Source organism: Chiloscyllium punctatum, chromosome 7 (assembly GCF_047496795.1).
Source record: "Chiloscyllium punctatum isolate Juve2018m chromosome 7, sChiPun1.3, whole genome shotgun sequence".
Taxonomy (NCBI): domain Eukaryota; kingdom Metazoa; phylum Chordata; class Chondrichthyes; order Orectolobiformes; family Hemiscylliidae; genus Chiloscyllium; species Chiloscyllium punctatum.
In genome coordinates this window covers 102,546,885-102,563,386 of record NC_092745.1, presented here as the reverse complement: position 1 = coordinate 102,563,386, position 16,502 = coordinate 102,546,885, and positions in this window count along the sequence as shown.

Genomic DNA, 16,502 nt, shown 5'->3' with positions numbered 1-16,502 from the left:
GTTGGAAATCAGAAACAAAAACAGAAATTGCTTGAAAAACACAGCAGGTTTGGCTGCATCTGTGAAGAGAAATCAGAGTTAACATTTTGGGTCCAGTGACCCCAAGTTCAGAACTGATGGTAGCTGGAAGTTGGCTTTTATGCAGAAGATCAGGTGGGTAAGGAATAAGTGATAGGCAGAGTTACAGCCCAAAGAGTGAGACATCATCACAGGAAATGATATCACCAACCCAAAGAAACCTGAACACGAATAAAAAACAGGCCATACTGCCAGTGCTTCAGCCCACTGATGATCTTGCCTAGTATGGTGATAAAATGTCTGAAAACAAACCTTCCAGCTCAGTGAGCAAACTTACATCCTGTGAGAAGAACAGTTCAACAGGCAAAGGAACGAATAGCTGTTAATGGGGACTATTAATGGCCAACAATGGGTTGTGTGTAATAGCAGACCATACGATTGTTAGGTTCTTTTCCCAAGGTTTCACACACGAGATGCAATGCATACACACCGACTTCTGCAAACAGTTAAAGTTTATTAAAGCTTGTACAAGCTGGGTGACCCTCTTTGCAGGCGTGTGAATCGATTCAAAGTGAGAGTCTGAACAAAGAAAACACAACTCTTTTATACAGGTAATGCTCACACAGGTACTCTGCAACCCCCCCCCCCCCCCCCCCCCCAATTTGGTTGTCCAAATTTGATGTGGATTACAACGGATAGTCATCTAAATTTTTGCCTGCTATTTGTGAGACAAAATGTTGCCCCCACCCACTTCCAGAATGTTCACCTTCTTGGAGAAAGATAGTATAGTTTAACCCTTTAACATTAATGTCCAGAGATACAGTACTATTTAACCATTTAACATTACATGATGACAAAGTCCTGGTGTGTGAGGGTTGGGGAAGCATAGTCAAGTCCTAAAATTGTTGTATTCAAAATTGAGTCCAGAAGGCTGTAGAGTTCCCAAGTGGAAAATGAAATGCTATTCTTCCAGTTTGTGCTGAGCTTCACAGGAACAGTGCTGCAAGCCTGAGACAGAGATGTTAGCCAGGAAACAGGGTGGCAACTGGAAGCCCAGGGTCTTTTTTTTCAAGACAGAATGTAGTCACTATGTGAAGCGGTCACCCAGTCCACATTTCATTTTTTCAGTGTAGAGGAAACCACATGAGCAGCTTATGCAGTATGAGTGAAGCACTGCTTCACCTGGAAGGTGTGTTTGAGCCCTTGGATATTGAGGAGAAAGTAAATGGACAGATGTTACATCTTCTGCGGTTGCAAGGGAAGATGCAGTGGGACTGTAGGGAGATCTTGGGAGTGAAGGGGGAGTGGAGTTGGCAGTCCCAGAGGGAGTGATCCTTGTAGAAGGCTGTCAAGAAAGGCGAATATGTGTTTGATGGTGGCTTCAAATGGTGGAAATGGTGGCTAATGATCTTCTGGATGTGGATGCTGGTGGGATGGTAGGTGAGGACAAAGGGGACCCAATTGCTGTTGTGGGAGGAAAGAGAAAGTGTGAGGGCTAAAGTGGAAGAGATGTGTCAGACCCAGTGCTGGGTAATCCTTGGTTGAAAGAAGGTGGATATTTTGGAGGCCCTTTGTTGAAGTTGGCATCATCCGAACAGAAGTGACAGAGATGGAGGAACTTGGAGAATGGAATACAGTCTTTACAAGAAGTAGGGTGTGACGATGTATAATCAAGGTAACTGTGGGAGTTGGTCAGTTTGCCTAACCCCAGAAATTAAAAGAGATGTCAAGGAACTGGACCCTATATGTTAACTCTGATTTCTCTACACAGATGTTGCCTGACCTCCTGTGCTTTTCCAGCACCACACTCTTGTTTCTCAGGAACACCCGGCTACCGGAGAATACATTATTTCATAAAATAATAAATAATGCAAAATGGAGTATTCCCATACATGCTTTTCAAAGCAGAATGTGCCATGAATAAAATGCTGATGTATTCTGGGGTGAATTTTAATAATAACGAGTGATAAACAAAGAGGACACTTTGGGGGAACTTGTCATCTTAAAATGTTTCTGTAAATTAACTCTTTAATATCAGGTTTCAAATTGCATATCAAAACACAATTTAAGATGTTTGTTTATTTGAAAATAATAAGACGCACCAGTCTGACTTGGAACCATATCATCTTTCCATCATTATCACTGGATCAATATTCTGACACTTCCTCCCTCATGGTATTGTGGATACCTATCTGCCATGTTCTGTAATGGTTTAAATGGCACTTCACCACCACATTCTCAAGGACAATTAGAAAGGGCCGATAAATGCTGATCTAGCCAGCGATGCCAATGTTCTGTGAATGAATTTAAAAAAAACCTCCAAGGGAACTTAAACAGAAAATGATTCACTGTGACTGCTACTCTATTTGCACAAGTGCATAAAGTGCTGACCCTAGTCTGATTCTACAGATAAATGCAGTCTGCTGCTTTTTTGGACCAGATGTTAAATTGAAGCCTTCTTTGTCATCTTATATGGATTTAAAGAAGATCCCCTGGCATGATTTTGAAAAAGAGTATGGGAGTTACCCTAGTGGTTAGCCAATACTTATTCCTCTATCAACATCATAAAAATAAATTGTTTGGTAATTATCATGTTGCTGCCTTTTGGAACTTGCTGCTGTGTCTCCTACAATAACTACATTTTAAAAATTACTTCAATAGCTACAAAGCAGTTTGGGTGGTCCTGTGGTCATGAAAGGCTCTATACAAATGCAATTTGCTTTTCCTTTTACAGGAATATGTTGAGTAGTACTCATTTATTAGTTGAAAAGCAAAATGCATAACAATAGAAAGTAGTAGGTGATGCTGGATTAAGGGAAAGAACAAATGGTAGAATCAGTTTTGGATTGCTCTACCATGAAGTTGACACAGACCTGTTCAAAATTGAATACCAAACTTTTACAATTTCATTTTAAAATATCTGTAGACCAAAGATTCCATTGATCTACATAAAAAAGTATCTTAATGAAAAAATAGTCTGTAGTGTGATAAAATAATGACACTTCACCTGGGTTCTTTTGGTTTCTGGTAGATTTTTGATTTAAAATATCTAAATGCTGGCTTCAAAGAAAGAACTTTAGCTTTAAAAGGTTAGAGCTTATTGGTTTATCGGCAAATGTAGCAACAAGTTTGCACGTAGCAATGATTCAGACACAACAACAAGATAAGTGACCAGTCTTTTTTTGGATATGTTGACAGAGAAATAAATGTTAGCCAGAAAATATATATTCCATTTGTCTTCAAATAATTACAAAAGAATTAACTGCATCCTCGTCCAGTGGCTCTGAGTCAAATTGTAGTCCTGCAATCATTATTCTAACTGAGATTAATAATGGAACATAGAAAAGGAAACAAATCTGGGAGCTTCTAGTTTTGGGACAGGATCACACTTGGCAGTGCATGTATCAGATTTCTTCCCCCTCCTAAAAGTAGAAGAATCCTTTTCCACATGTGGAGCAGGTGAAAGGGCTCTCCCCAGTGTGAACACGCTTGTGTATATTGAGATAGGATGCAGACCCAAACTTCTTTCCACAAGCAACACTACTGAATTGCTTCTCCTCAGCATGAATTTGTGCGACCAAAGACTAGAATAAAGAGTGAATCCCTTCCCATAAATGGGGCAGACAAATGGCTTCCCCTTCTAATGCTAGATGACAATGCGTCACCCATGAATCAATTTTTGATTATGTGACATCAGCTGACATGTACACATTCCCACAAAGACCACTGGATATCCATCAACAATCAACATAAATTTGATTAGAATTCTTTCTTCATGTCAATCTTCTCCTAATCTTTCCTATAGATAGTAACTGCTTGCTTATTATACCATTGATAATTTCAGTTCCTGGCCATGTTCAATTGTCTGAGAGAAAAAAAAACACTTGCATTTTTATTGTGCCTCTCAGAAATGTAGGGCATCCAAATTGTTTTAGACCTAATCAAGTGGTAAAATGTGGTAAAAATCACACAATACCGGGTTATAGGCCGACGGGTTTATTTGGAAGACTAGCTTTCAGAGCACTGTTCCTTCATCAGATAGCTGTAGAGCAGATCATAAGACACATAATTTTAACAAAAGATTACAGTGTCATGCAACTGAAATTGTAAGGAACTTTGATTATCTGAATACTGTATCGGATTATCCGAAGGAGATCTTGAGGTCCTGTCAAAAAGCTGTTTCAACTTATTTTGTTTACAAGTACAATGATTAAAAACAAACTCGGCTCACTCTAATGCTGCCGAGAACAGTCCTGGACAGTCCAGGCACCTTCTCTAAATGACTGACCTCATGTGCTCTCTCTCACCACACTTTCCCTGGAGTTTTACACAGGCGTGTACCCTCAACCCCCCTTCCCCAGATAATGTCTCCAACATTGTCCTGTAGAGGACAAAGGTGGAACCTGTCAAAAGGTTATGGTAAAAGGTTGTGTGTGTGCGCGCACTATTTGGAGACTTACCCCACAATGGCAGCAGCAGTCTTACTGTTGGTGTACAGTCCAGCAGCCAGGTGAGGTTGGGGGCGGATGGTGGTAGACGGGTTTAGGGGTGGACAGGATTTGGGGGCGGGATGGGAGCAGATGGGGTTGGGGGGTAGGGTGGGGGCGGGTGGAGGCGGGCAGGCTGGGGGTGGGGTCTTGCATGCAGTGTGCTGCTGCGTAGTCTCCTGAACAGGGAGCAGACTTCACTGAAAACTCCAAGCCTCAGAGGAAATCAATTAACCAAATAATCAATTGTCAATTTGTGGGCGGCACAGTGGCACAGCAGTTAGCACTGCTGCCTCACAGCGTCAGAGACCCAGGTTCAATTCCCGCCTCAGGTGACTGACTGTGTGGAGTTTGCACATTCTCCCTGTGTCTGCGTAGGTTTCCTCCCACAGTCCAAAAAATGTGCAGGTTAGGTGAAATGGCCATGCTAAATTGCCCGCAGTGTTAGGTGTTGGGGAATGGGTCTGGCTGGGTTGTGCTTCGGCGAGTTGGTGTGGACTTGTTGGGCCAAAGGGCCTGTTTCCACACTGTAAGTAATCTAATCTAAAAAAAATTAATCTAATCTAATCCAAACGAAATAGTGCCCGCCCACCTTGTTCGGATAATCGAGGTTCCTCTGTATTGAACAAATCTGGATTGCTATTAAGTCTTTCATCATTTAGAGTTGCAGGTTTTGGTTCATTAATATGTAAATTCCAGAACTTCTTTTAAATCACATTCTTGAGATAACTTAAGGTTTTACAAAAAAAGGTGATATCTCAGCTCAGACGATGTCTTAAAAATGTGAGGTTAGAGTCTGTCTATCCCAATCTTGAATCAGACTGGTTCTATTTCAAATTTCTAAAATGTAGTCACTGTTTTTTTTAGATTAGATTCTCTACATTATTTTGTGCATTCCCAACGTATTCTGTCCCTCATTTTGTGCACAGAATGTACTTGGGTGATTTTCTATCTTTTCGGATAGATGTTAGTGGTATTGTCATACTGGAACAGGGCTGGAGGTGCGGCTAGTCTGGAGCACAAACGCTTAGTACTATTGTCAGAATGTTATCCAGGCTCACAATCTTTGCAGTACAGTATTCAGTGATTTTGGGAATTTATTGTTATCATGTGGAGTGAATTGAATTGGCACCTAGAAATTAGTAAGGAGGACTTTGCCATTATGTATGCTGGGTAGTCATTCCAATTTAATTCCTTAGTGGAAGTGGTTTGCTACAATTGAATCTTGCTAGGCAATTTAAGAGTTAACTACATTGATGTGGGCCTGGAGTTACATGTAGGCCAGATCAGTAGACATCTTTCTCCTATATGACATCAATGAAGCAGCTGAATTTTTACAGTAATTTACAATGGTTTCACGATTGCCATTAACATTCAGGTCTATTAATTGATTGAATTCAAATTTCAACATTTTGAGGTAGGATTCAAACCTAAGTTCCCAAGCATTAGCCTGAGACTCTGGATAACTATGATACTCCTAACCAGAACACTGCCTCCTCTACAGCTGAAGGCAAGTCTTACTTTGGATAAGAAAATGTTCTAAGACATACCCTTTGCCCTGGAATTAAAGCATGGAAAGGACAAAATGCATGTCTAAATGCACCTATCATGTTTTAATATAAAAACAGTGTTAAGTATTTAAGTTTGGATCAAAAGCATTTGAATTGTATTTATTATAAAAACAATAGATTTGCATTTGAATCCACAATTATGCTGCACTAAAAATCAAATTTTCCTTTTAATTTAAAATCTAACCATTAAAAACACAAGCTGTTTGTCTTACATGTATACAACTTAATGTGAATACGTCATATGAAATGCATTAAAGTTCCAGAATAGGCCACACCAAAGTTGAAACAAAATACATGAAAGTTACTGAATTGTAAAGTGAAATTTGAAGGTAATACTTTTGATATGAGCTGGAATTGATTTCAGGGAAGAATAGATTTAAAAACATGCTGAGTGTTCAGCTGCGAGAATCGTGGAATCTTGTAATGGTGCAGATTTTTTTAGAACACCATAATTTGACAAGTCAACTGGTTTTGAATAGATCCAATACAGCATTTGGAGTCTGAAAAACAAACAAAAAATGTTCACAAAGGGACTGAATAAACATTGGATTTCTGGGTGTCTGAGTTTGACTCCGACAATGTTGGTGTCTTACACAACTCCTTTGTAATGGTTGAAGCCTCCCGCTTTGTAGGCTTTAAATCAGACAGTCGAGTTGAAATAGAATCTGAATACACCTGGTTGTCTGAAGAGCTTAATGAATCACTGACATCTGGACAAGTTATGGTAGATTGCCGTCCATCGGTTTCCATCACATATTTGTGAAAATTAGCAAATGTTTCACTCATAAAGACAGGGGTTGGAAAGACTTGCTGTTGGGATTTCTCCCAATGTAAAGAAGACCTATGGTTGGCTTGTTTATTATTAGTGTGAAAATGCAGGGAACTAGCTTCACCAGAAGCAACATAAACTGGTGATGTGGGGAGAGGCTTGTTTCGAACCTGCATACTATTAGAGTCACCTGCTTCACAATTAAGCACACCTGGTTCCTCCATTCTCTTTACATATCTCACTGGTAATATGGCACGAGTTTCCCAAACCTTTCTCTTCTTGCATTTCTCATTTCCTGTGGAATACATTCTGGTTTTAATGGATAACTTGCTGTTGTTCTTAATCCAGTGCAGTAATGGATGGTATACTTTGCCCCCGTATTTCATGGCATTCACCCATTCTGTTATTTCTCTTTTCCGATTTCTGGTCTTCCTCATGTGAAACAGACAACAGGCAACAGTTGATAATATCATACATGCTCCAAAAGTGATGAAAAATGGACAAACCCAATCTGAAAATAAAATATGTAAGTGTATATATTAGAATACAGAAGAGGAACAGGCCATTCAGCCCATGAGTTTCATCAGTGCCACTTTATGTCACTATTCTCCAGATATCAATTAGATTAGATTAGATTACTTACAGTGTGGAAACAGGCCCTTCGGCCCAACAAGTCCACACTGCCCTGCCGAAGCGCAACCCACCCATACCCCTACATTTACCCCCTACCTAACACTACGGGCAATTTAGCATGGCCAATTCACCTGATCTGCACATCTTTGGACTGTGGGAGGAAACCGGAGCACCCGGAGGAAACCCACGCAGACACGGGGAGAACGTGCAAACTCCACTCAGTTAGTCGCCTGAGGCGGGAATTGAACCCGGATCTCTGGCGCTGTGAGGCAGCAGTGCTAACCACTGTACCACCGTGCCGCCCAAATTGGTATTTGCTCTGAAAATGCTCAATGAGTGAGCTCCTATATCTCGCTGAAATTGAGAATTCCAAAGAGTCAACTCTGACACCACTCTAGGAAGAAGATCATCGAGTCTAGGAGATTTATCAAATTTGGATCAGTCAGCTTTTCAAGTTGCAGCATGGTGGCACAGTGGTTAGCATTGCTGCCTCACAGTGCAAGGAACCTTGTTCAATTCTCGCCTTGGGCAACTGTCCATGTAGAGTTTGTATGTTCTCCCTGTTTCTTTTGGGTGCTCTGGTTTCCTCCCACAATGCAAAGATGTGCAGGTTAGGCGGATGCACCATGCTAAATTGCCTTGTAGTATCCAGGGATGAGTAGGCTAGGTGGGTTAACTATGGTAAGTGTGGAGATAGGATCTGGGTGGGATGTTCTTTGGAGGATTTGTGCAAATGCAATAGGCCAAATGGCCTCTATCCACAATGTAGGAATTCTATTATTTTACTTGTTTAGTAATATTAATTTCTGGAGAATTGTCTGCACCCTCTTTAATAAAGTAACTTTAGGTTCTCTGCCATTTCACTGTTCTCCACAATAAATTCCTAAAGTTGAAACTGACTGCTGCTGCAGTTGCAAGTGTGAGGTTAATATTATGATTATTTTTAGGACTGGATCTTTTGTTTTGTAAGATTATCATGGTTTGGCAATATACTTATAAATGAAGATTAAATGGAAGGAGCCATCTGAATTATGTTTGAATCTGACTGAGAGTAAATATGGGTGCTCTGGTTGTTAGCTCAAAAGGAGAATTACATTGTGTTATTGAAAGGCGGTGGGGGGGAGGGGTGTCAAATATTAACACCCAGTGAAAATGATAGCTGTTTCTAAGTTACCAATGAAAAGACAGACTTAACATTTCAGATTGACAACCCTTTATCAGAACAATCCAAGATGGAGGATGGTAAAGATTTCTGGCTGTAACAGGTTGCTCCTATTTTGAGGCATTTTGGGTGTTGGAGGTGAACTCCAGGAGCAGCAGTTACTGTTTTATATGCTGTTGCATTGTTTTGGAACTTTGGTGAAAAAAGTCAAAACCATGGCACTTTTAAAAGTGAGAGGAGCAGACAAAGGCAGCACATGGTCAGGTCATTGCAGAAGAGAAATAAAGAAAGAAAGAAACCCACACTGCTAACTGACACAGTAGTGAACCTGCACAGTTACTGCCTTTGCTGTTGAATTATGTATCGCTGGACATTGGAGTCCATCAGGGAAAATTAACAAACAGTAAAATTCACAACTGATCATAGAGGAACCTGTTTGGGAGAGGTCACAGCACAGAAACAGATAAGTGAATAATTTTAAGTATAGCCTTGCTGTAAATCTACAATAGTGAGTAGAGTGGGTTCTTTCTTGATTAAGTGTTTTATTTGAGATTTGTCTCTTGATTAAACTTAAAAATATAACCCATAAGTATTAAATTAGCCTGGAACAGTGTTTTGTAGAGGAATAAGATAGTGCTATTTTCTGGATCTGTAGATGGGAAAAGCAAAACTTAGTACAGTGATATGCTCTTCTTGTCAGATATGGGAGTTCAGGGAGAGTTTGCGTGTTACTGAGGATTATATCTACAATAAATGCCATTGGTTGTGAATCCTATCAGATTGAATGGGATTTATCCTAGGATTCTCTGGGAAGCCAGGGAGGAGATTGCCGAGCCTTTGGCTTTGATCCTTATGTCATCACTGTCTACAGGAATAGTGTCAGAAGAATGGAGGATAGCAAATGTTGTTCCTTGTTCAAGAAGGGGAGTACAGACAACCCTGGAAATTATAGACCTGTGAGCCTTACTTCAGTTGTGGGTAAAGTGTTGGAAAGGGTTATAAGAGATAGGATTTATAATCATCCAGAGAGGAATAAATTGATTAGAGTTAGTCAACATGGTTTTGTGAAGGGTAGGTCATGCCTCACAAACCTTACTGTGTGCTTTGAGAAGGTGACCAAACTCGTGGATGAGGGTAAAGTGGTTGATGTGGTGTTTATGGATTTCAGTAAGGCTTTGATAAGATTTACCATGGTAGGGTATTGCAGAAAATACAGAGGCATGGGATTGAGGGTGATATAGTGGTTTGGACCAAAGATTGGCTAACTGAAAGAAGACAGAGGGTGGTAGTTGATGGGAAATGTTCATCCTGGAGTTCAGTTACTAGTGGGGTACTGCAAGGATCTGTTTTGGGTCCACTGTTGTTTGTCATTTATATAAATATGGCATAGGGCATAGAAGGATGAGTTAGTAAATTTATGGTAGAGTTGTGGATAGTGACGAAGAATGTTGTAGGTTACAGAGGGTCATAGATAAGCTGTAGAGCTGGGCTGAGAGGTGGCAAGTGGAGTATAATGTGGAAAAGTGTGAGGTGATTCACTTTGGAAGGAGCAACAGGAATGCAGAGTACTGAGCTAATGGTAAGATTCTAAGTAGTGTAGATGTGCAGAGAGATCTTGATGTCCAGGTACACAGATCCTTGAAAGTTGCCACCCAAGTTGATAGGGTTGTTAAGAAGGAATACGGTGTGTTAGCTTTTATTGGTAGAGGGATTGAGTTTCGGAACTATGAGATCATACTGCAGCTGTAAAAAATTCTGGTGAGGCCACATTTGGAGTATTGCATACAGTTCCAGTTAACGCATGATAGGAAGGATGTGGAAGCTTTGGAAAAGGTTCAGAGGAGATTTACTAAGATATTGCCTGGTATGGAAGGAAGGTCTTATAAGGGATTTGGGGCTGTTTTTGTTAGAGAGAAGAAGAGTCCACAGTAGTAAACTCACCAACTTTAAGGGCATTTAAATGGTCATTGGATAGGCAATATGGGCAAGGATGGAATCATGTAGGTTAGATGGGCTTCAGATTGGTTTCACAGGTTGGCGTAACATAGAACATAGAAAAAATACAGCGCAGTACAGGCCCTTTGGCCCTCGATGTTGCACCGATCCAAGCCCACCTAACCTACACTAGCCCACTATCCTCCATATGCCTATCCAATGCCTGTTTAAATGCCCATAAAGAGGAAGAGTCCACCACTGCTACTGGCAGGACATTCCATGAACTCATGACTCGCTGAGTAAAGAATCTACCCCTAACATCTGTCCTATACCGACCACCCCTTAATTTAAAGCTATACCCCCTCGTAATAGCTGACTCCATACGTGGAAAAAGGTTCTCATGGTCAACCCCTATCTAAACCCCTAATCAACTTGTACACCTCTATCAAGTCACCCCTAAACCTTCTTTTCTTCAATGAAAACAGCCCCAAGTGCCTCAGCCTTTCCTCATACGATCTTCCTACCATACCAGGCAACATCCTGGTAAACCTCTTCTGCACCCGTTCCAGTGCCTCCACATCCTTCCTATAGTATGGCGACCAAAACTGCACACAATACTCCAGATGCGGCTGCACCAGAGTCTTATACAACTGCAACATGACCTCAGGACTCCGGAACTCAATTCCTCTACCAATAAAAGCCAGTACGCCATATGCCTTCTTCACTGCACTATTTACCTGGGTGGCAACTTTCAGAGATCTGTGTACATGGACACCAAGATCCCTCTGCTCATCCACACTACCAAGTATCCAACCATTAGATTAGATTAGATTAGATTAGATTACTTACAGTGTGGAAACAGGCCCTTCGGCCCAACAAGTCCACACCGCCCCGCCGAAGCGCAACCCACGCATACCCCTATCCTAACACTACGGGCAATTTAGCATGGCCAATTCACCTGATCTGCACATCTTTGGACTGTGGGAGGAAACCGGAGCACCCGGAGGAAACCCACGCAGACACGGAGAGAATGTGCAAACTCCACACAGAGAGTCGCCTGAGGTGGGAATTGAACCCGGGTCTCTGGCGCTGTGAGGCAGCAGTGCTAACCACTGTGCCACCGTGCCGCCCAGTACCCCATCTTTTTGTTACTCATACCAAAGTGAATCACCTCACACTTACCCACATTGAACTCCATTTGCCACCTTTCTGCCCAGCTCTGCAGCTTATCTATATCCCGCTGTAAGCTGACACATCCTTCCTCACTGTCAACAACTCCACCGACTTTCGTATCATCCACAAACTTGTTCACCCAACCTTCTAGCCCCTCCTCCAGGTCATTTATAAGAATGTCAAACAGCAATGGTCCCAAAACAGATCGTTGCGGAACACCGCTAGTAACTGCTAGTAACATTGAGGGCCGAAGGGCCTGTACTGCACTGTAATGTTCTATGTTCTACATTCTATGAATAGATCAGTTGGAGCGACAGTTTGAGGCAATGAGGAGTTTACAAGAGCAAGGGGGTGTGATGGATGGCAGTTATAGGAAGAAGAGAAAAGTCGCAGACACATAGATGGGTTAATGCCTGGAAAGGTAAGAGAGGTAGGCAGGTTGTGCACCCACTATCCCCTCCTGGCACCTTCCCCTGCCACTGCAGAATTGCGAAACCTGTGCCCACACCTCCCCCCTCACCTCCACCCAAAACCCCAAAGGAGCCTTCCACATCCATCAAAGTTTCACCTGTGGTTCCACGTCATTCATTGTATCTGTTGTTCCCGAAGCAGTCTCCTCTATATTGGGGAGACAGGGCGCCTAGTCGCAGAGTGCTTCAGAGAACATCTCCGGGACACCCGCACTAGTCAACCCCACCGCCCCGTGGCCGAACACTTTAACTCCCCTTCCCACTCTGCTGAGCACATGGACCGCACGACACCCTCATCTTCTGCCTCGGGACCCTCCAACCCCATGACATCAATGTAGATTTTACCAGTTTCCTCAATTCCCCTTCCTCCACCTTATCCCAGTTCCAACCTTCCAGCTCAGCACTGCCCTCATGACCTGTCCATCTTCCTTCCCACCTACCCCCACCTCCATACAACTACCTCATTCTCAGCTACTTACCCCCAACCCCACCCCCTTCCCATTTAACTCTCCAACCCGAGGGTCCCACCCTCATTACCGATGAAGGCTTTTGCCCAAAAAGTCGATTTTCCTGCTCCTCGGATGTTGCCTGACCTGCTGTGCTTTTCCAGCACCACACACTTGACTCTAATCTTCAGCATTTACAGTACTCACTTTCGCCTAGGTAGTGCCTAGGGGTCTTCTGTGGCTATCCCCATTTCAAACAAGTATGCTGTTTTGGAAAATATAGGGAGTGATAGATTCTTGGGGGAATGTAGCAGGAACAGCCAAGGTTCTAGTATCGAGACTGGCTCTAATGCAATGAGGGGTACGTCAGGTTCCAAGAGATCGACTGTGTTAGGGACTCTCTAGTCCAAGGCACAGACAGATGTTTCTGTGGCCAGCAGTGAAAAATCAGAATGGTGTATTGCCTCCCTGGTGCCAGGATCAAGAATGTTCTCAATGGGAAGAGGGCCCAGCAGGGGGGCATTATAACATTGGAACTAACGACAGAGGAAGGGAAGAGGATGAGAGAATATAGAGAGTTTGGCAGGAATGTAAAAAGCAGGTCCTCGAGAGTAGTAATAGCAGGATTACTCCCCGTGCTACGTGCTAGTGAGGAATATGAGGATAGAGCAGATGAATGCATGGCATGGTGTATCAAAGAAGGATTCACATTTTTGGATCATTGGAATCTTTTCTGGGGTACAATTGACCTGTGCAAGAAGGACAGATTGCACCTAAATTGGAAGGGGACTAATATACTGGCAGGAAGATTTGCAAGAACTGCTTGGGAGGATTTGAACTAGTAAAGTGGGGGGAGGGGGGGGAGACCCAGGGAGATAGTTAGGCAAGAGATCAATCTGAGACTGGTACAGTTGAGAAAAGAAGCGATTCAAACAGCCAGGGCAGGCAGGGACAAAGCAGAGAACAAGGTAGGACTGATAAATTAAACTGCATTTATTTCAATGCAAGAGGCCTAACAGGGAAGGCAGATGAACTCAGGGCATGGTTAGGAACATGGGACTGGGATATCAGGGCAATTACAGAAACCTGGCTCAGGGATGGACAGGACTGGCAGCTTAATGTTCCAGGATACAAATGCTACAGGAAGGACAGAAAGGGAGGCAAGACAGGAGGGGGGAGTAGCGTTTTGATAAGTGATAGCATAACAGCTGTACTGAGGGAGGATATTCGTGGAAATACATCCAGGGAAGTTATTTGGGTGGAACTGAGAAATAAGAAAGGAATGATCACCTTGTTGGGATTGTATTATAGACTCCCAAATAGTCAGCAGGAAGTTGAAAACAAATTTATATGGCGATCTCAGTTATCTGTAAACATAATAGGGTGGTTATGATAGGGGATTTTAACTTTCCAAACACAGGCTGGGACTGCCATAGTGTTAAGGGGTTAGATGGAGAGGAATTTGTTATGGATGTACCTACTAGAGAAGGTGCAGATTTGATCTACTGTTGGGAAATAAGGCAGGGCAAGTGACTGAGGTGTCAGTGGGGGAACACTTTGGGGCCAGCGGCCATAATTCTATTAGTTTTAAAATAGTGATTGAAAAGGATAGACCAGATCTAAAAGTTGAAGTTCTAAATTGGAGGAAGGCTAATTTAGACAAGAACTTTCAGAAGCTGACTGGGGGCAGATGCTCGCAGGTAAAGGCATGGCTGAAAAATGGGAAGCCTTCAGAAATGAGATAACGAGAGTCCAGAGACAGTATATTCATGTTAGGGTGAAAGGGAGGGCTGGTAGGTGTACAGAACGCTGGATGATTAGAGAAATTGAGGTTTTGGTTAAGAAAAAGAAGGAAGCATTTGTCAGGTATAGACATGATAGTTTGAGTGAATCCTTAGAAGAGTATAAAAGCAGTAGCAGTATACTTAAGAGGGAAATAGGAGGGCAAAAAGGGGACATGAGATAGCTTTGCAAATAGGGTTAAGGAGAACTCAAAGGGTTTTTACAAATACATTAAGGGCAAAAGGGTAACAAAGGAGCAAATGGGGCCCCTCAAAGATCAGCAAAGCGGAATTTGTGTGGAGCCACAGGAGATGGGGGAGGTACTAAATGAGTATTTTGCATCAGTGTTTACCGTGAAAAAGGACATGAAAGATATAGAATGTAGGGAAATAGATGGTGACATCTTGAAAAATATTCATATTATAGAGGAGGAGTGCTGAATGTCTTGAAATACATAAAGGTGGATAAATCCCCAGGACCTGATCAGCCGTACACTGGAATTCTGTGGGAAGCGAGGGAAATGATTGCTGGGCCTCTTGCTGAGATATTTGTATCATTGATAGTCACAGGTGAGGTGCCGAAAGACTGGAGGTTGGCTAAAGTGGTGTCACTATTTAAGAAAGGTTATAAGGACAAGCCAAGGAACTATAAACTGGTGAGCCTGATATCAGTGGTGGGCAAGTTGTTGGAGGGAATCCTGAGGGACAGGATGTATATGTATTTGGAAAGGCAAGAACTGATTAGGGATAGTCAACATGGCTTTGTCCGTGGGAAATCATGTCTCACAAACTTGGTTGAGTTTTTTGAAGGAGTAACAAGGAGGATTGATGAGGGCAGTGCAGTGGACGTGATCTATATGCACTTCAGTAAGGCGTTTGACAAGGTTCCCCATGGGAGACTGGTTAGCAAGGTTAGATCTCATGGAATACAGGGAGAACAAGTCATTTGGATACAGAACTGGCTCAAAGTTAGAAGACAGAGGGTGGTGGGGGAGGGTTGTTTTTCAGACTGGAGGCCTGTGACCAGTGGAGTGCCACAAGGATCGGTGCTGGGTTCACTACTTTTGGTCATTTATATAAATAGTTTGGATATGAGCCTGAGAGGTATATTCAGTAAGTTGCAGATGATACCAAAATTGGAGGTGTAGTGGACAGCAAAGACGGTTACCTCAGATTACAACAGGATCTTGATCAGATGGGCCAATGGGCTGAGGAGTGGTAAATGGAGTTTAATTTAAATAAATGCAAGGTGCTGCATTTTGGGAAAACAAACCTTAGCAGGATATATACGTTTAATGGTAAGGTCCTAGGAAGTGTTGCTGAACTGACAGCTTGGAGTGCAGGTTCAAATCTCTTTGAAAGTAGAGTTGCAGGTAGATAGGATAGTGAAGAAGGCTTTCCTTTATTGGTCAGACTATTGAGTACAGGAGTTGGGAGGTCATGTTGCGGCTGTACCGCACATTGGTTCGGCCACTTTTGGAATATTGCATGCAATTTTGGTCTCCTTCCTATTGGATGGATGTTTTTGAAACTCGAAAGGGTTCAGAAAAGATTTACAAGGAGGTTGCCAAGGTTAGAGGATTTGAGCTATAGGGAGAGGTTGAACAGGCTGGGGCTGTTTTCCCTGGAGCTGAGGAGAGACCGTATGGAGGTTTATAAAATCTTGAGGGGCATGGATAGGATAAATAGACAAGGTCTTTTCCCTGGCATGGGGGAGTCCAGAACTAGAGGGCACAGGTTTAGGGTGAGAGGGGAAAGATATAAAAGAGACCTAAGTGGCAACTTTTTCATGCAGAGTGTGGTGCATGTATGGAATGAGCTGCTGGAGGAAGTAGTGGAGGCTAGTACAATTGCAACAGTTAAAAGGCATCTGGATGGGTATATGAATAGGAGGAGTTTGGAGGGATAAGGGCCGGATGCTGGCAGCGGGACTAGATTAGTTTGGGATATCTGATCAGCATGGATGGGGTGGACTGAAAGGTCTGTTTCTGTGCTGTACATCTATGACTCTATAATGCCAAGTATTCTAATTTTTTTCTCCCATAAACCTGATGTCC